The sequence below is a fragment of the Symphalangus syndactylus genome, chromosome 16, assembly GCF_028878055.3.
Source record: "Symphalangus syndactylus isolate Jambi chromosome 16, NHGRI_mSymSyn1-v2.1_pri, whole genome shotgun sequence".
Taxonomy (NCBI): Eukaryota; Metazoa; Chordata; class Mammalia; order Primates; family Hylobatidae; genus Symphalangus; species Symphalangus syndactylus.
This window is the reverse complement of record NC_072438.2, coordinates 71,764,975-71,785,056: the sequence shown is the minus strand read 5'-3', so window position 1 is coordinate 71,785,056 and position 20,082 is coordinate 71,764,975. Positions and strand designations below refer to the sequence as shown.

At 45.3% G+C, this 20,082-nt stretch overlaps 1 protein-coding gene across 3 annotated transcripts in view; it reads left to right on the top strand.

Annotated features, from left to right (window-relative positions):
- Positions 1–2,534: 2,534 nt before the first annotated feature.
- The window catches only part of SUB1 (SUB1 regulator of transcription), a 68,108-nt gene continuing 50,560 nt past the window's right edge, over positions 2,535–20,082 (top strand). Inside the window, exon 1 of one of the 3 annotated variants that reach the window (XM_063619927.1) lies at positions 2,535–2,887. The gene's annotated coding sequence lies outside the window, so the exon portion shown is untranslated. The remainder of the gene's footprint in view (positions 2,888–20,082) is intronic. The other 2 variants (XM_055245640.2, XM_063619924.1) reach the window with 2 other exon arrangements.

Below are 20,082 nucleotides of genomic sequence, written 5' to 3'. Positions count from 1 at the left end.
GCTACTTGGGAGGCTGAGGCGGGAGAATTTCTTGAACAGGGACCTGGGAGGCAGAGGTTGCAGTGAGCTGAGATCGCACTACTGCACTCCAGCCTGGGCGACAGGACGAGACTCCATCTCAAAAAAAAAAAATGTTGTTCAATAAATATTTGTTAAATGAATGCCAAAGGATAATTTTCTTTTCTTTTTTTTTTTTTTTTTTAGGCTGAGTCTCCCTCTAAGAGTAAAAAACATGCTGCCATCAAATATATAGTGAGCATGTGTCAAATATTAATCTAACTCATTTAATGAAGGGACCAGAAAGATAATAAATCTGGTTGAAGGAGAATTCAAGGAACAGAGGTTTACATAGCAGAAAAGACATGCTGAAATAAGTTAGCTAGGTCAAAGGGAAATCTAGTTTATGTCCTACAGGTTAATAAACTATAATCTTTAGGATTGTCTTTTCTATAAAATAAGAATCATTTGCATCTCTAACAGACAAAAACCTACAAGTTAACATGTAACTTCATAGAATCTGGACCCTAATAATAATAATTAACAAGTCAAACAAAGGTACATTCTCCAGATGAATAACACTTGGGTGGACCTGTTTGGACAATGCTGCAGCATGACAGTGACAGAACATACGATTATCTTTTTGCCTTAATTCTAAGATTAGGACATTTTAAAAAATAGAAGACTAAAAAATATAGAATGAATGTACAAGTGCTCCAACTGAAGTTTGGAAAGGGGAGGTCAGTCAGTTGGGAGGCAAGGCATGGGGCATCTGCTTCATCAAGTCTTCCCCCAAAGCCATCATCACTGGATCCAGCATTCATTCTTTGACAGCCAGCCAATGTTTCATCTTCTCTGTGAAGTCTGTCTAGATTTTCCTGTCACTCCCTATCAGGCAAACTGAGGTGGACAAACCTTGTTATCAAGATGGTGATTGTGGCCTGGAACAGTCGCTCAAGCCTGTGATCCCAGCACTTTGGGAGGCTGAGGCGGGAGGATTGCTTGAGCCCAGGACTTCAAGACCACACTGGGCAACATAGTGAGATCCTGTCTCCACAAAAAATACAAAAAGTCTGGGCCAGGCACAGTGGCTTATGCCTGTAATCCCAGCACTTTGGGAGGCTGAGGTCAGGAGTTCAAGACCAGCCTGGCCAACATGGCGAACCCCCCCCACCCCCAGCCCTCTGTCTCTACTAAAAAAACAAAAATTAGCCAGGCTTGGTGGTGCACACCTGTAGTCCCAGCTACTAGGGAGGCTGAAGCACAAGAATCACTTGAACCCAGGAGGTGGAGGTTGCAGTGAGCCGAGATTGTGCCACTGCACTCCATCCTGGGCAATAGAGCAAGACTCTGTCTCAAAACAACAGCAACAACAACAACAACAACAACAACAAAAATTCACCATGCATGGTGGCATGCGCCTGTGGTCCCGGCTACTTGGGAGGCTGAGGTGGGAGGATGGCTTGAGTCCAGGAGGTTGAGGCTGCAGTGAGCCGAGATCGCACCACTGGACTCCAGCCTAGGTGACAGAGCGAGACTCTATCTCAAAAATAAAAAAGATGATGATGGCTATCAAGGCCCTAGATTTTTTTTTTCCTATGACTTGCATATCCCTGGTTTGAGCCAAGACACTCTATTACCCTTTTAACCTTATTTCCCAGACCATATTTTTGTTTGTGGATTATACATAAGAGCACATGTGAGGATTCTCACAAATAATTGAGATGGGGTGTGAAGGAGAATTTGAAAGTGAGAGCTCAGTTTTTTTCTTTTTTTTTTTTTTGAGATGGAGTCTCGCTCTGTTGCCTAGGCTGGAGTGCTGTGGAGTGATCTCAGCTCACTGCAACCTCTGCTTCCTGGGTTCAAGCGATTCTTCTGCCTCAGCCTCCCGAGTATCTGGGACTACAGGCACACACCACACACCCAGCTAATTTTTGTGTTTTTAGTAGAGACGGGGTTTCACCACATTGGCCAGGCTGGTTTCGAACTCCTGACCTCGTGATCTGCCTGCCTCAGGCTCCCAAAGTGCTGGGATTATAGGCATGAGCCACCATGCCCAGCAAGAGCCCAGTTTTTATAAACAACAGATGAGTGCTACGGGGCAGGACAATGCAAGTATGAAATGAGACCAGCTAATAAGACCAGCTGCATGCTGGTTAGACAAGTATCAGAGCTGCTTTCTCCCTTGGTCCCATGAGATACTACTCTATAAAACATGTCCAAAATCCAGCCTCACATGTTTGTCTTTTTCTAGTTTATTTATTTATTTTTGAGACAAGGTGTCGCTCTGTTGCCCAGCCATTGCATTCCGGCTCACGGCAGCCTCGACCTCCTGGGCTCAAGTGATGTAGTTGGGACTACAGGCACACGCTACCACACCTGGCTAATTTTTGTATTTTTAGTAGAGACGGGTCTCACTATGTTGCCAAGGCTGGTCTTGAACTGCTGAACCCAAGTGACCCTCCTGCCTCTGCATCCCAAAGTGTCTAGTTTCAGAACTTACTTTATTCAGAGGTGTAGCTATCTTTGGGACCAAAACTGTGAGCACTGAACCAGCAACTAGCTTGAGAAGAAAGCATTTCCAAGGCAAATAATAATCCAAGCTGAAAACAGTCCTCTTAGTGCACCAGAAGGGACCTTTTGGCAAGTGGCATCTTGCCAGAAAATTAACTCAAAACAAATCCCTAACAGCTCAGAGATGGTGGAGGGGAATTTCAGAAACAGTCAGCAGGGCAGGGCCATGCAACTGCTTACAGGAATTGCCTCACTCACACTTTGATGTCGATTCTCTGCAGAGCTTCCGCTGCTTCAAAACAGCGTTCAGGAATCAGGGACATTAAATCAGGAAGATACTGCAGAGATATTCTACTCCATCTCATTCATTGTACAGGTAAGGAATCCAAGAGTCAGAGATTTTAAGGAATTTGTCCAAAGCCACAGAGTGGAGAACTATGAGTGGAACTCAGATCGCTTGTTGCCTAATTCAGGTGTTTTCAACCCCTTATAAATAAGCCAGGGAGGTGTGGCACCCACATGATTTGCTTTCTGGCTGATGTATCTCTATTCCTAACGCAGAGCTCAGGCATCAATCAGTAAACAAGAGGAAGAGATAGATGTGGCTCTATCTATCTAGTGTATGGCAGCAGCATGTGACATTGTGATGAGATGTGTTAGCAAAGGCACAATTTAAAGCAGTGCCATGGCAACCGGCATTCGTTCTGGCTCCAGATAGCACCGTGAACTACAGGGTGTAGTTGAAAATGGCTTCTCACCTAGGGAGTGGAATGTTCCAGCCTCTGTTTCCTGCAGTGAGTGACTCTAAAATCTACTAAGCAATGTAGCAACAAGACTGGTTCAGGTTATTTACCAAGGGTTGGGGGTTTTCAGCATAACTCACAGGAGAAATAAACTCGGCAGCCTTGGGAATCCCCAAGAATTACCGTGACTACCTGCAAAGCAGTATGGTTTTGCTTCCTCTTAGAGCAATGCATTGTTTCAGTGTCTTCCCGGAGCACTAATATTTCAAAGAGGTGCCCTGGGCATGAGGGGAAGGTAATGGGGAAGAGCACCACCATTTGTTTCTTTCTTGTATATTGCAGAATCTGTTGCTACCCTCCCCACAAATTCTTTTTTTTTTTTTTTTTGAGACAGGGTCTCATTCTGTTACCCAGGCTGGAGTACAGTGGCACGATCATGACTCACTGCAGCCTCAATGTCCTGGGTTCAAGTGATGCTCCCATCTCAGCCTCTCGAGTAGCTGGGACTACAGGTGCATGCTACCACACCCAGGTAGTTTTTGTGTTTTTAGTAGGGATATTGCCCAGGCTGTTGGCCAGGCTGATCTTGAACTCCTGGGCTCAAGCAATCCACTCGCCTCGGCCTCCCAGAGTGCTGGGATTACAGGGTTGAACCACCACGCTTGGCCCCCACAAATTCTTAAACCATGACAGTAGACCAGAGGAGATCTGGAATGAGTTAAGTTTCATCAGTAGGATTGAGTATTAGGGTCATTTGTCCTGAGATGCCAAAGCCTCCTTGATTTTAACTTAAATGCTCATGTCATCATTCCTGAAACAGAACTGAAACAGAGACCATTTATGGTCTCCAGTATGTACATGTTCTTTTATTTTTATTTTTGTGTTTCTAATTGTGCACGTTCGACTAAAGACTTCCAGCTTCCCTGACAAGTAGGTGTAGCCAGATGACCAAGTTCTGACCATTGCACTATGAATGGAAGTGGTGCAGCTTTCTGGGGTGTGCCCTGTCTTTGGGCCTCCCCCTCTTTTCTTGGCTAGCTTGCAGTTGCGTTGGTGGCAAGTCATCTTGGACCATGAGGATGAGGACACCCCCCCAGGAATGGCATAGCAATAAGACATACTCTTATATAAAAATATTGCTACTTATTTTATCACTACTAAAAAAAGAAAGTGAGAGGTATCCAATATGCTAAATAAAGAAGACTACTTCTGAGCAAAACTCTCAAAGCAGACCTGCACTACCAGTCTTCCTTTAAAAAAAGAGGTGGGGGTGCTGGGCGTGGTGGCTCACACCTGTAATCCAGCACTTTGGGAGGCCGAGGCGGGAAGATCACCTGAGGTCAGGAGTTCAAGACCAGGCTGGCCAACATGGTGAAACCCAGTCTCTACAAAAATTAGCCAGGCATGATGGTGGGTGCCTGTAATTCCAGCTACTTGGGAGGGTGAGGCAGGAGAATCGCTTGAACCCGAGAGGCGGACGTTGTAGTGAGCCGAGATCACACCTTTGCACTCCAGCCTGGGTGACAAGAATGAGACTCCGTCTCAAAAAAAAAAAAAAAATTCTTCCTATGTTAGCAGCTGAACCAATATCCTAACTAATAATAGCTCCACTAAAACTGCCGCCAGTCATGTTAAAAGTATGATTTAGGATGCTTGGGACTACAAGTAACAAACAACAAGCCTTGCTAAAAGTAGCTTACAAAATTTGGAGTTTAAAAAATGATGCCATTTTACAAGAAATCAAGAGGAAACATGTTCCCTGGGTTGGTTCAGTTTTAGGTGGTTGTATTAATTTCCTACTGCTACTATGATAAATTACCACAAACTTGGCTTAAAACAACACAACTTTATTCTTTGATAGTTCTGGAGGCCAGAGTCTAAAATCAGTTTCACTGGACTAAAGTCAGTTGGCAGGGCTGTTTTTTATTTCTGGGAGCTCTAGGAAAGTTCTGTTTTCTTGCATTTTTTTAGTTTCTGGAGGCTGTCTGCGTTCCTTGGCTTGTGACTCCTTCCTCAAATCACTCCAACCTCTGGATTTCATCATCTCCTCCCCTACTTCTGTTGTCAAATCTCCCTTTGCTTCCCTCTCATGAGGACACTTGTGATTACGTTTAGGGTCCACCCAGAGAATTCAGGATAATCTCACCTCAAGATCCTTAACTTTATCAAATCTATAAGGTAAAATTGATAGGTTCCAGGGCTTAGCATATGGATATCAGCCTACCAAAGTTGAAAAAAGGTTTTCATTTTCCTGCTCTGCCGTTCTGATGTTTTGGTGCCATCTCCGTTCATGGTTTCAAAATCACTTTGGACCAAGGTGGGCAGATCACCTGATGTCAGAGGTTCGAGACCAGCCTGGCCAACATGGTGACACCCTGCCTCTACTAAAAATGCAAAAATTAGCTGGGCACTGTGGTGCCTGCCTGTAATCCCAGCTACTCGGGAGGCTGAGGCAGGAGAATTGCTTGAACCTGGGAGGTGGAGGTTGCAGTGAGCCGAGATCATGCCACTGCACTCCAGTCTGGGCGACAGAGCGAGACTCCGTCTCTGAAAAAAAAAAAAAAAAAAAATCACTTTGGAGCTCCCAAACATTACATCCTCACCAGGCCATGTCCAGGCCAGGAAGGGAGGGGTGTTCCCATCCTGCATCTTTTAGTTATTAACGGAGATGTGCTTTGCCAAAAGTTCCCAGCAGCAGCCACATCAGGTCCCGTTAGTCAAGAGTGAGTCACCTGCCTGTGCTCTGGCTGCACACTGAACTGAGAATTTGCGTGTCCGGCAGTTTTAACCTCTGCATCACAATGTCAGTGCTCCCACCAAGAGGTTGAATGACTACTAAGGAGGCAACAACTCACTTTTATTTATTTGTTTATTTATTTTATAGAGACGGGAGTCTCACCGTGTTGCCCAGGCTGGTCTCGAACTCCTGACCTCAGGCAATCTGCACACCTTGGTCTCCCAAAGTGCTGGGATTACAGGCATGTGCCACTGCGCCAAGCCTAACAACTCACTTTTGAAAGTCCTGCAGGAGATTCCACAGGCACTAGTGACTCCAAAGAGTCCTTGTTTTCTAGCAGCCACAAAAAGCATGTGTGAGGCCGGGCGTGGTGGCTCACGCCTGTAATCCCAGCACTTTGGAAGGCTGAGGTGGGCGGCTCACCTGAGATCAGGAGTTCGAGACCAGCCTGAGCAACATGGAGAAACCCTGTCTCTACTGAAAATACAATATTAGCTGGGCGTGGTGGTGTGCACCTGTAATCCCAGCTACTTGGGAGCTGAGGCAGGAGAATCGCTTGAACCCGGGAGGCAGAGGTTGCAGTGAGCCGAGATTGCGCCATTGCACTTCAGCCTGGGCAACAAGAGTGAAACTCCGTCTCAAAAAAAAAAAAAAAAAAAAGAAAAAAGATAAAAAGTGTGTGTGATGAGAAGATCTGGGGGCTAGGGTGGTGGTGTGGTAATTGGGTGATTTAAAAAAAACCTTTTGACTGGAGAGCTAGAATTCAAACTAAGCCAGGAACACATCCTCATCTATGGTGCTTCCAGGGCATCCGTGTGACAGTTTGAATTGTATTCCCCTCAAAATGAATATGTTGAAGTCCTAATCCCCAGTACCTCAGAATGTGATTTTGCAGAGGTAATCAGATCACTAGGGTGGGCCTTTGTCCCATATGCCTGGTGTCCTTATAAAAAGGGGAATTTGGGGACAGACAGGTACACAGGGAGACTGTCATCTGAACATGAAGATGGCCATCTGTAAGCCAAGGAGAGAGACCTGGACGGATCCTTCCCTCATAGCCCTTAGATGGAACTAACACTCCTGATATTTTGATTTTGGACTTCTAACCTCCGGAACTATGAAATAAGAAGTTCTGGGCTGGGTGCAGCCTGGCCAACATAATGAAACCTCCCTCTACTAAAAATACAAAAAATTAGCCAGGCATGGTGGCAGGTGCCTGTAATCCCAGCTACTCAGGAGGCTGAGGCAGGAGAATCTCTTGAACCCCAGGCAGCAGAGGTTGCAGTGAGCCGAGACCATGTCATTTCACTCCAGCTTGGGCAATAAGAGTGAAACTCCATCTCAAAAAAAAAAAAAAGTTCCTTTTGTTTAGGCCAGGGGCCCTCAACTCCAGAGCCATAGAACAGTACCATAGGCCAGTTAGGAACTGGGCTGCACTGCAGGTGGAGAGCACTGGGCAAGTGAACACTAGTGCCTGAGCTCCACCTCCTGTCAGATCAGAGCTGGCATTAGATTCTCATAAAAGCACAAACCCTATTGTGAGCTGTGCATGTGAGGGATCTAGGTTGTGGGCTCCTTATGAGAGTCTAATGCCTGATGATCTGTCACTGTCTCCCATCATCCCCAGATGGGACTGTCTAGTTGTAGTAAAACACGCTCAGGGCTCCCACGGATTCTAAATTATAGTGAGTTGTATAATTATTTCATTAAATATTACAATGTTATAATAATAGAAATAAAGTGCACAATAAGTGTAATGTGCTTGAATCATCCTGAAACTGTCCCCCCCTTTCCCTGCTGCCCCCGATCCAGGTCCACGGAAAAATTGTCTCCCGTGAAACTGGTTCCCCTGGTGCCAAAAATGTTGGGGACCACTGGTTTAGGCCACCCGGTTTGCAGTAGTTTGTTACAGTGGCCCTAGCAAACTTAGAAACCCCGACTTTCTCACTTCTCTTGCACCCTCCAAGGTTGTACCAGCCCCATGCTCCTACCCAGTATGCACCTGGCTCTCCCTTGTGTTTCCTGATCTCCAGGTGCTCTATTGGCAGTGTTTTGAAAGCTCTTTTGATAGTATCTCTTTCTTGTCATGAAGCCTCCTGGATTCCACAGAGAAAATGTGCTCTCCACTGTTGTGTCTGGGCAGAAAACCCCCACAATTATTAAATCCATTCCCTACAACATTATATGGGGTTTTATAAGTCATTCATAAACATACAATATTTTTATTCTGCTGCCATATGTTTTGTATAGTCATGTTTATTTACAAAAGAGTATTCTATTTAGCTGTCAACCCATGGATGGCAGAAAAGATGTTTCATATTTGTGTGTGTGTGTGTGTGTGTGTGTTTAAAGCACCAAACATAATATCCAATGATTTTTGTTATGACACGCATGTTCTTTCAGGATAGTGTGTGATAATCAAATTGTCCTTTTATTTATTCAACTGACATTTGAATCACTTTCTCTGTGCCTAACTATTCCACCATGGGCTGTCGTTACAAATCTGAATTTAAAAAGGTCCCTGGTGTCAAGGAGAGCCTGGCTGATTGTGAGACAGGCAGACAATATAAGTGAAGAAATAGTGTAGCATTGATGGAGACATGAGATAGTGGGATGACTCACAGTGATGCTTTATGAAACCCAAGGGCCACAAAGCTTCAGAAGTAGGGAAGCAGGAAATGAACTACCAGGATCCAGACTTTCTGGTCATCCCTCATTTTCCCATTTCACACTTTGTTTTTTTTCTTTTTTTGAGACAGAATCTCACTCTGTCACCCAGGCTGGAGTGTAGTGGCATGATCTTCGCTCACTGCAACCTCTGCCTCCTGGGTTAAAGCGATTCTCCTGCCTCAGCCTCTCGAGTAGCTGCGACGATAGGCGCGTGCGGCCACACCCAGCTAATTTTTGTATTTTTAGTAGAGTTGAGGTTTCACCATGTTGGCCAGGCTTCTCTCGAACTCCTGACCTCAAGTGATCCTCCTGCCTCCACCTCCCAAAGTACTGGGATTACAAGTGTGAGCCACCGCACCTGGCCCCATTTCACATCTTCTTCCCTCTGTGCCTTCTCTCTATTTCTAGGGAGAAACATGACAGAAGTCAGCTGCTCTAGAATCAACAGACTCCTCTCCAGTTGGCATCCCACCATAGAGCGGTGGCGTCATACGTTCATACATATGCTGCAGCCAAAGGGGGAGGCTCATCAACGCAGGAGGCACCCACAGGTGCCTCTCAGAGGTGGTGAAAGAGGAAGTGGGGGCAGGCAGAGGTAGTGGTTGTAATTTGAGTCACTTCTGTTAACTGTACCCACTTTTAGACAGCTTAATCCACTTTGACTCTGGAAACGTGTGAACAGAAACCTTGCTGGGTTTGGAGGAGAGACAGCCTCCCACTGCTCTTCCCAGGGGAGTCCTGGAACAGGCTGCCGCAGAGGCTCAGGGCAGGTCTGGAGATGTGGTGCTGGTTCAAGGCCAGACCCTACTGTGTTTTGGATGGACTAGGAAAAGTTCCTGTACAGAAATAACAGAGATTGGAGATTACGTGTGGGAATTATTCTACTCTTATCCTGAGTATGTCTGTACTTCAGTTCTGGTGCTCACTTCAAGAAAGAGGAGGATGGGGTTGCCATTGCTCTAGCAGACTATTGTTACTCCCAGAAGCTCACTTAAAGGTTCCATTTCCATAACCAATTACAGAGCAAATGCTTTTTCCTAGGAATTGGTCTTTGTGGGGTTGACATTTCAGGTTGCAAAGACCCTGAAGCTTTAGGAAAGCTGAACTTTGCCATTGAGAAATTTAGAAGCGTAGAAATTGCAACACTATCTTAGCTGCAATTAGCTGGCATTTCTGCCAAGCGCTAATACATATTTCACCCTAACTTCCAGTGAAAAATGACATTGATAAGAATATATTTGGGGAATAGCTGTGAAAGTTCATCTGGTTTTAATAGGGAAACATCGTCCTTTTCTCTGCTGATTGGAGAGCAGGTCAGGCATGAAACTGGCCTCACTCGGGAAGGACTCACATAGTTCATTCTCTCTCCAGGAACGGTAGGGAAAGCAATGTGTTTTGAAACACTGGGTTTTCCCTGGCCCAGGAGAAAGTGGATCAAAAGAATCGCTGTTTTCTCCGCTGTTGTTTGGGTTCTCTAGTTTGAGAGGGTCATGGTGGTGTTTCCTGATGGGCCATTAAAGGCAACGTTGAGGAGAATAGAGAAAATACACAAAGAAAGAACAAGGAAAATCAGACATTTGGTAGAAAAGCCCAGGATTCTCTGGAGAAAAGTTGGAGGTAGGGCCAAGAGAGTCTGCTGCACCAAAGGTGCCCCACCAGGGGCCCCACCAGAGGACTATTTAGAAGAACATTCTCGAGCTAAAATCCTGCCAACCTTCCCATGTAGCTGGTGCAATTTTCACTCCATATTCTGCTTTCTTTATTTTCTACCACAATTGAATTCTGAGTTCCTAATCCACTGGGACTCACACTTAATAGCCTGTCCATCTACTGGCATTTGTTTGCATTGTACAAGTACAACCAAAGGCTTTAGGCTTTTGGGAGCCACAGTCAGGAAGAAGTCTGTTTGTCTCTCTGTTCTTTAGACTTCAGTCTTCTTACACCCTTTCCAAATGGCAACGGGCACAAAATGGCCTATCTACTGGAAATGGGTAATGAGCAAAAGAGACACATACATGGAAACAATGAGTTAAGAATTTAAAATATTATTCTGCACACATGTAACTGGGAACTTCATGTCCTCTGTTCAGAAGTAAAGCAGTTGGAAACTCTGGAATCAGAATCTTCTAAAAATTTGCTAAAAATGTAGATTATTGTGCCCCACCCAAATTCTGCACCCAAAAATTCTGATTCTGCCTGAATCAGAATCTTTCCAGGCAATTTTTATGTGCATCAAAGCTTGAGAGTTGCCTAGATGCAGCCTCAGCTGAACCATCTACTGTGTTTTAATACTGGGTTGTGCTTGTTCTCAAGCTGGTTCAGAGCACTTTAATGTGCATTCAAATCATGCTGAGGTCTTGTTAAGTTAGGTGGTGGGACGTGAGATTCTGCATGTCTAGCAAACACTTGGGTGGCGCTGCCACTGCTGGTTGCAGGACCACCCCTTGGGTGGCAAAGTGCTAGAGAGACTATTTTTATTTCCTTTGCACTCCTGTGAGGCCATCCTGAGGCTTCTCAAGTCGCTGGGGCCAGTGAGTTGCTTGCACTGGGATTGGAGATTGCTGCACCCTCATGGGTACTGTGCTTTGTTGACTGGGCTCTATCTCAGGCTCATCCAGATTTGCCCTGCCTTCCTGCTTCCCCTTCCATCTCCTCAGCCAACACCCCTATTCCCACCCTCACTCTTCTACCCCCACTCTGCCTAAGGGGCAGCCCTGCTGCCATAGCCTGGTCTTCCTCACACTGTGGGTCTACTCTGACTGTAGATACATAATTGAATATCTTTAGAGAATCTTCAGATTTGCTAGTATGATAAAGTCCTTCTTCCTCCTAGGAGAAAAGGGGAAGTGGGACTCGAAGCAAGCATGTGAAAGTGAGTCAGGAGTTCTTTTTTCTCTTTAGGGCCACCATCAGTGGGTGGCCCCAGTGTAATTGAATGGAGTGGAAGATGTTACCATTTCCTACACTGTCCTTGACCTTGAAAGAAGAACTGAATCTGTGGGACCTACTGCCACTTTCTATAGGTGGAGGGGAAAGGGGAACCCCATTGCATGGCATAAGCTTATACCTCAAGTCCTTGGTGAGTGGAGGTTGGGGGTAAGGGGGAAGAATTACAGGGTATTAGAAGTGGTGAGATTCTTTTCTCCAGTCATGGAGAACTTCTGATATTCAACCTAGCATGGCTTTAATCGCTACTAGTTAATAATAAGAAAGAAGGTCTAAAGTTGAGGTCTAGGGAAAGACTGGCTTGCAGTGCTCTTCAGGCTTGCAGTCACATTGAAAGGTCTAACGGTGGCTGGGCGCGGTGGCTCATGCCTGTAATCCCAGCACTTTGGGAGGCTGAGGTGGGCGGATCACCTGAGGTCAGGAGTTCGAGATCAGTGTGGCCAGCATGGTGGAACCCCGTCGCTACTAAAAATACAAAAATTTGCTGGGCATGGTGGTGGGTGCCTGTAATCCCAGCTACTTGGGAGGCTGAGGCAGGAGAATTGCTTGAACCCGGGAGGCAGAGGTTGCAGTGAGCTGAGATTGTGCCACTGCACTCACACGAGATCATGCCACTGTGGCAGAGCAAGACTCCATCTCAAAAAAAAAAAAAAAAAAAGAAAGGTCTAATGGTTAGAGTGAAGCCACCGTAGCCAGTGGACTGTCATGACAATAGATCCGGATAAAAATTCCTGACTGTACAGTTGTTGACTGTGGCTCTGGGCCAGAGCAAGATCTCTTAGGCCTGGGAAAGTAGCCATAGATGTCACTGGCCCTGAGGCCAAGCAGAGCCAGTACCTCTCAGAGCAGTGGCTTGTAAACTAGGGTCTGCAGAAAGCTCTTTCAGCATCACCGGGGGAGATTCATAACAGTAATGCCAACACCCACTCTAGAGAGTCTGATTCAGCAGGGCCTCATGAGCTATATTTAAAAAATATATTATATGGGCAATTTAACAGTAAGTTAAATTGCAAGTTTTGACTTTGTCAGGTTTAGGAAGCAATGCCTTAGCACAATGGTTTCCCAAATTTTTAGCAGAGAAAAATTTATTCACTAGAAAAATATTTATTGAACAATTACTATATGCCATGTATTGTTGTAAGCCTTGGACAAAAAGTGGTAAATAAGACTGATGAGGTGGCTGGGCACCTGCAATCCCAGCACTTTGGGAGGCGGAGGTGGGCAGGTCACTTGAGGTTAGGTATTTGAGACCAGCCTGGCCAACATGGTGAAACCCCCTACTCTACTAAGAATACAAAAATTAGCTGGGCATGGTGGTGCGTGCCTGTAGTCCCAGCCACTCGGGAGGCTGAGGCACGAGAATCGCTTGAACCCTGGAGGCGGAGGTTGCAGTGAGCCAAGATCGCACCACTGTTCTCCAGCCTGGGTGACAGAGCCAAACTCTGTCTCCAAAAAAAAAAAAAAAAAAAAAGAAAAGAAAAAGACTGACAAGGTTTCCATTGAACTCTAAGATAGATAAAAATGAGGAGTGGATTTTTCAGGAATGTTAAACACTCATTTTTTGGAAGAAAATGCTGTTTGTTGTTGAACCCCTGAAGTAACATCAGGTTCTGTGATGCACAGTTTGAGAACCACTTTCTTGGAAAGGAGCTTAGAGCAATAAAACTACAAGATGGCAGAAGGAATATCCAACACAGTGGGGATCAAATGACAAACCTGGAAGCCTTTTCCACTTCCTCGTTGATAAAGTGGGGACAATGACATCTACCTCAAGTCTTACTGTGAGTAAGAAAAGAACTGAACACATACATTGTGGAGCTCAATGTTGGGTGTGCAGCTGGACCCTGCTGCATTTTTGTTCTCTTTCGTCTCTCTTTGCTTGGGAACAGGTCACTTCACTTTGATTGGGAGTAAGTTCGAGGAGAAAACAAGACATTCCTGGAAGTGTGTTGCCACTTGAGGCTCAGGTGGGATAACGAGGAGCACAAAAGGCAGAAGCCAAGAAAAGGCCCCACCACGCCGCAGCCAAAAGCAACCACAGATGTAAAATGGCGCAGTGGATCTGACAGTTCTCCTCAAAACGTTAAACACAGAGTCACCATGTGACTCATCAGTTCCACTCCTATGTAAATACCCAAGAGAACTGAAAACGTATGTCTGCACAAAAACCTGTACATGAAAGTTCACAGAAGCATTATTCATAATAGCCAGAAAGTGGAAACAACCCAAATCTCCCTTAACCAATGAATGGATAAACAAAATATGGTATACCCATACAGTGGAATATTATTCAGCCAAAAAAAGAAATGAAGTACTGACACACGCAAAAGCATGGGTGAACCACGAGAACATTATGCCAAGAAAGAGGCCAGACACAAAAGACCACATATTATAGAATTCTTTTATATGAAATGTCCAGAATAGGAAAATCTATAGAAACAGAAATTAGGCCAGGTGCAGTGGCTCATGCCTGCAATCCCAGCACTTTGGGAGGCTGAGGCGGGTGGATCACCTGAGGTCAGGAGTTCAAGACCAGCCTGGCTGACATGGTGAAACCCTGTCTCTACCAAAAATACAAATATTAGTCAGGTGTGGAGGTGTGCACCTGTAGTCCCAGCTACTCAGGAGGCTGAGTCAGGAGAATGGCTTGAACCCAGAGGCGGAGGTTGCAGTGAGCTGAGATCGTGCCACTGCACCCAGCTTGGCCACAGAGCGAGAGTCTGTCTCAAAAAAAAAAAAAAAAAAAATAGAAATTAGATCAGTGATGTCAAGGGACCAGGAGAAGTAGGAAATGGGATGACTGCTAATGCACATGGAATTTCTTTTTGAGGTGATAGTGGTGATAGCTCTACAATCTTGTGAATATGCTAAAAGTCACTGAATTGGACACTTTAAAAGGGTGAATTTTATGGTACATAGATTCTCTCTCTCTCTCTGTTTTTTTTTTTTTTTCTTTTTTTGAGACAGTCTCACTCTGCTGCCCAGGCTAGAGTGCGGTGGCATGATCTCTGCTCACTGCAACCTCCGCCTCCTGGGTTCAAGGGATTCTCATACCTCAGCCTCCTGAGTAGGTGGGATTACAGGCACTTGCCACCACACCTGGCTAATTTTTCTAATTTTAGTAGAGACAGAGTTTCACCATATTGGCAAGGCTGGTCTCGAACTCCTGACCTCAAGTGATCCACCCACCTTGGCCTCCCAAAGTGCTGGGATTTATAGGCATGAGCCACCGCACCTGGCCCATATCTCAATTTTTAAAAAGAAAAGAAAGTAGCAACCTCAGAGAAGGAAGCCAACCAGTGATCCGTGGATAAGCACCAAGAAAATGCTTGAAGCCTGTCATGACTCAGATAGAACCCACAGGAGAGGGCAGAAAGAATATCCAATATAGTGGGGTTCAGATGACAAACCTGGTCAGGTTTGAGACTCTGCCTTTCCTTGCTGGGGCTTGAAGAATTTATCAATTTCTCGGAAAAGACAGGCAATGAACAAAACTATGCCTGATATGCTTCTAATCATCATTATTTTCAGTGCCACATGAATTGTTTGCATATGCTTGTATTTCTGCTATAATGATGGTTTGGTAAGTTCTTTTTCTTTTCTTTTTTCTTTTTTTCTTTTTTGAGACAGGGTCTCACTTTGTCACCCAGGCTGGAGTACAGTGGCACCATCATAGCTCACTTCGGCCTCAACCTTCTGGGCTCAAGCGATCCACCCATCTCAGCCTCCTGAGTAGCTGGGGATATAGGTGTGTGCATGCCACCACACTCCGCTGATTTAAAAAAAATTTTTTTGTAGCGATGAGGTCTCACTATTTTGCCCAGGCTGGTCTTGAACTCCTGGGCTCAAGTGATCCTCCTGCCTTGGCTTCCCAAAGTGCTGGGATTGCAGGCATGAGCCATTGTGCCTGGTCAAGTAAGTTTCAACTATTTCAATTTTTTTCCCCAAGACTCAGTTCTAGAAGGTCCATTTAGGCTATTCAAAATACAGCTCTAGGTCCTTGTGCGATGTGGGCTGATGATCTTGGGGGACTAGAAATGCCCTGCACGTTAGCCCCCAGACAGGGGCCTTGACTGGGCAGAGCTTCTTTATTTTTTTGAGACGGAGTTTTGCTTTGTTGCCCATGTTGGAGTGCAATGGCACGATCTCGACTCATAGCAACCTCTGCCTCCCGAGTTCAAGCAGTTCTCCTGCCTCAGCCTCCCGAGTAGCTGGGATTACAGGCATGTGCCACCATGCTCGGCTAATTTTGTATTTTTAGTAGAGACAGAATTTCTCCATGTTGGTCAGGCTGGTCTCGAACTCCCGACCTCAGGTGATCCACCCGCCTTGCCTCCCAAAGTGCTGGGATTACAGGCGTGAGCCACCACTCTCAGCCTTGGGCAGAGCTTCTTGAATAAGTCTTACAGGCTCCTGTAGGGTGGGTGAGAAAGGTATTTTTGGGAGAAGCCACTTGAAATTTACATGCTGTGCAAAAATGTGTTATGGGGACAGAAGGTGTTTTCAAGCATGAAAAGTTTGGATCATTGGTGGGAATAAAGGCCTGCCAGTGAATTGTGGTTCCACTTTTCAGCCTCATCACTGCCTTCGGGTTTTCTCCTGTGAATGGTTCTGACAATGTGCCATTTTACAGAACGTGTCTCTGTTGCTTCCGAGCTGCCACATATGCTCTGCTGCACATTTGGGACTACCACATCAGGTTTTAAAAACTGATTGAAAAAAAAAAAAACTTTTGAAGTTTGCCTTCAGCATTTTGCAGGGAGGTTGCTCACCAGCTGTTTGTTTATACTCTCTGGTGATTGTTTTTGCACATTATCCATGAATAGCATGCAATTACATCTTTATAATGGCAATTAGTAAACTGAATTCCCTGTAGGGCGTTTCTAGGGGAAGAGATGTACTGCCTTTAGCCCTAATGCCCTAAAGAGACTGTATAGTTAGATAATCCTGTGGCTCCAGATAAGTGTGGGTCCTATGGTAAATTGCAAAAGCCTAGGGCTTTTTGCAGCTCTTGGCAGGTGTTTAGTGGCAAATCTCAAAGTTTCATTGTCACTCAGGACAACCTCCTTTCTGCTGAGATCGACATTGAATTAAAACAACCCCAGTGATTTGTTTATAATTTAGAACCTCATTTGTTCTTTTTTTTTTGAGACAGAGTCTCACTCTGTCTCCCAGGCTGGAGTGCAGTGGCACTATCTTGGTTAACTGCAACCTCCGCCTCCTGGGTTCAAGCGATTCTTGTGCTTCAGCTTCGCAAGTAGCTGGGATTACACGTGTGAGCCACCACACATGGCTAGTTTTTGTATGCTTTAGTAGAAACGGGGTTCCACCATGTTGAGCAGGCTGGTCTCGAACTTCTGACAGGTGATCCACCTGCCTCAGCCTCCCAAAGTCCTGGGAGTACAGGTGTGAGCCACCACGCCCTGCCTTTGTTCATTTTTTATGACAGCTTTATTGAGATATAATTCATACCTAATAAAAGTTATGATAAAAGTTACCCCCCGTTTTTTTTGAGACAGAGTATCACTCCTGTCACCCAGGCTGGAGTGCAGTGGTGCAATCACAGCTCACTGCAGCCTTGACTTCCCAGTCTCAGGTGATCCTCCCACCCAGTCTCCTGAGTAGCTGGGACTACTGGAGAGTGCCACTACATGCAGGTAATTTTTTGTATTTTTGTAGAGACATGGTTTTGCCATGTTGCCAAGGCTGGTCTTGAACTCCTGGGCTCAAGTGACCTACCTGCCTTGGCCTCCCAAAAGTGCTGGGATTACAGGCGTGAGCCACTGTGCCCAGCCAAAAGTTAACCTTTTAAATTATAGGCATACCTCTTTTTACTGTGCTTTGTAGATACTGTGTTTTTTGTAAATTGAAGATTTGTGGCAACAAACCTTGGAGAAAGTCTATCAATGCCACTTTTCTAAACAATGTGTTTTTTTTTTTAATTTTTTTTTTTTTTTTTATTTGAGACTGAGTCTCACTCTGTCACCCAGGCTGGAGTGCAGTGGTGTGATCTCGGCTAACTGCAACCTCTGCCTCCCGGGTTCAAGCGATTCTCCTGCGTCAGCCGCCCGAGTAGCTGGGATTGCAGGCATGCGACACCACGTCTGGCTGATTTTGTATTTTTAGTAGAGACGGGGCTTCTCCATGTTGGTCAGGCTGGTCTCAAACTCTCGACCTCAGGTGATCCACCCTCCCCGGCCTCCCGAAGTGCTGGAATGGCAGGCGCAACCTCTGCCTTCCAGTTTCAAGTGAACCTTCCACCTCAGCCTTCTGAGTAGCTGTGACCACAGACAATTATCCATGCCACCATGTTCAGATAATTTTTTGTATTTTTTGTAGAGATGGGATTTTGCCATGTTGCTCAAGCTGGCCTCGAATTCCTGAGCTTAAGAGATCCGCCCTTTTGGGCCTCTCAGAGGGCTAAACTACAGGTGTGAACCACTGTGCTCAGCCCTGGCTAATTTTAATTTTTTTTTGTAGAGATGTTATCTAGATGCTATGTTGTCTAGGCTGGTCTTGAGTTCCTGGCCTCAAGTGATCCTTTTGCCTCATCCTCCCAAAGTGCTGGCATTACAGGTGTGAGCCATTGCACTCGGCCAATAAATTTTCAGTGTAGATGAAACAGCCACCTAGGACTTTCATAGCTAGAGAGAAGTCAATGTCTGGCCTCAAAGCTTCCAAAGACAGGGTGGCCCTCTTGTTAGGGGCTAATGCGGCCGCTGATTTCAAGATGAAGCCAATGCTCATTTATCATTCCAAAAATCCCAAGGTCTTTAAGGTTTATGCTACATCTACTCTGCCTGTGCTCAGACAAAGTCTGAGTGACAGAATATTTGTTTACAGCATAGTTTACTGAATATTTTAAGCCCACTATTGAGACCTACTGTTCAGACAATAAGATTCCTTTCAAAATATTATTGCTTATTAACAATGTGCCTAGTCACTCAAAAGCTCTGATGGAGAAGTACAAGGAGATTAATGTTTTCATGTCTGCTAACAAAATATCCATTCTGTAGGCCATGGATCAAGGAATAGTTTCGACTTTCGAGTCTCATTATTTAAGAAACACATTTTCTAAGGCTATAGCTGCCATAGGTGGTGATTCCTCTGATGGATCTGGGCAAAGTAAATTGAAAACTTTCTGAAAAGGATTCACCATTCTAGATGCTATTAAGGATGTAACAATTCTTTTAGCTACCATGTAGAGATTAAGATTAGAAAAAGAGGCTTCTGGCTGGGTACAGTGGTTCACACTTGTAATATTAGCAGTTTGGGTGGCTGAGGTGGGAGGATTGCTTGAGCTCAGCCTGGGCCACATAGTGAGAACCTGTCTCTACTAGAAATTGAAACAATCAGCTGGACATGGTGGTGCAGGCCTGTAGTCCCAGCTACTCAGGAGGCTGAGGTGAAGAATTGCTTGAGCCTGGGAGGTCAAGTGCAGTGAGCTGTGATTGTGCCACTGCACTCCAGCCTGAGCAACAAAGTGAGACCCCATCTCAAACAAAAAAATCATGATTCATGAGAGGAGGTCAAAATAGCTACATTAACTATGGAAGAAGGTGATACCTATCCTCATGGATGACGTTGAGGGGTTCAGGGCTTCAGTGGAGAAAGTCACTACGGATGTGGTAGAAATAGCAAGAGCCTGAAGATGTGACTGAATTGCTGCAATCTCATGATAAAACTTGAACAGACGAGGAGTTTTTCCTTCTCCTTCTCCTTCTCCTTCTCCTTCTCCTTCTTCTTCTCCTGAGCCACTGCACATGGCCTGGACTTGCTTCTTATGAATGTGCAAAGACAGTGGTTTCTTGCAGTGGCATCTACTCTTGGTAAAGATGCCATGAACATTGTTGAAATCACAACAAAGAATTTAGAACACTACAGAAATTTAGTTGAGTGACTCCAATTTTGAAAGAAGTTCTACTGTGGGTAAAATCAAACAGCATCACATGCTACAGAAAAATCTTCCATGAAAGGACTAATCAATATGACAAACGTCATATTGTCTTACTTAAAAAAATTGCCACAGCCACCACAACCATCGGGGCCACCACCCTGATCAATCAGAAGCCATCAGCATCAAGGCAGGACCCTCCACCTGCAAAAAGATTCTGACTTGCTGGAGGCTCAGATGATGGTTAGCATTTTTAGCAATAAATTATTATTATTATTTTGAGATAGAGTCTCACTCTGTCACAGAGGCTGGAGTGCAGTGGTATGATCTTGGCTCACTGCAACCTCTGCCTCCTGGGTTCCAGCAATTCTCCTGTCTTAACCTCGTGAGTTGCTGTGATTACAGGCATGTGCCACTGTGCCCGGCTAATTTTTGTATTTTCAGTAGAAACGGGGTTTCATCATGTTGACCAGGCTGGTCTCAAATCCCTGACCTCATGCGATCTGCCCGCCTCGGCCCCCCAAAGTGCTGGGATTACAGGCATGAGCCACCGTGCCCAGCCAAAAATAAATTATTTTAAA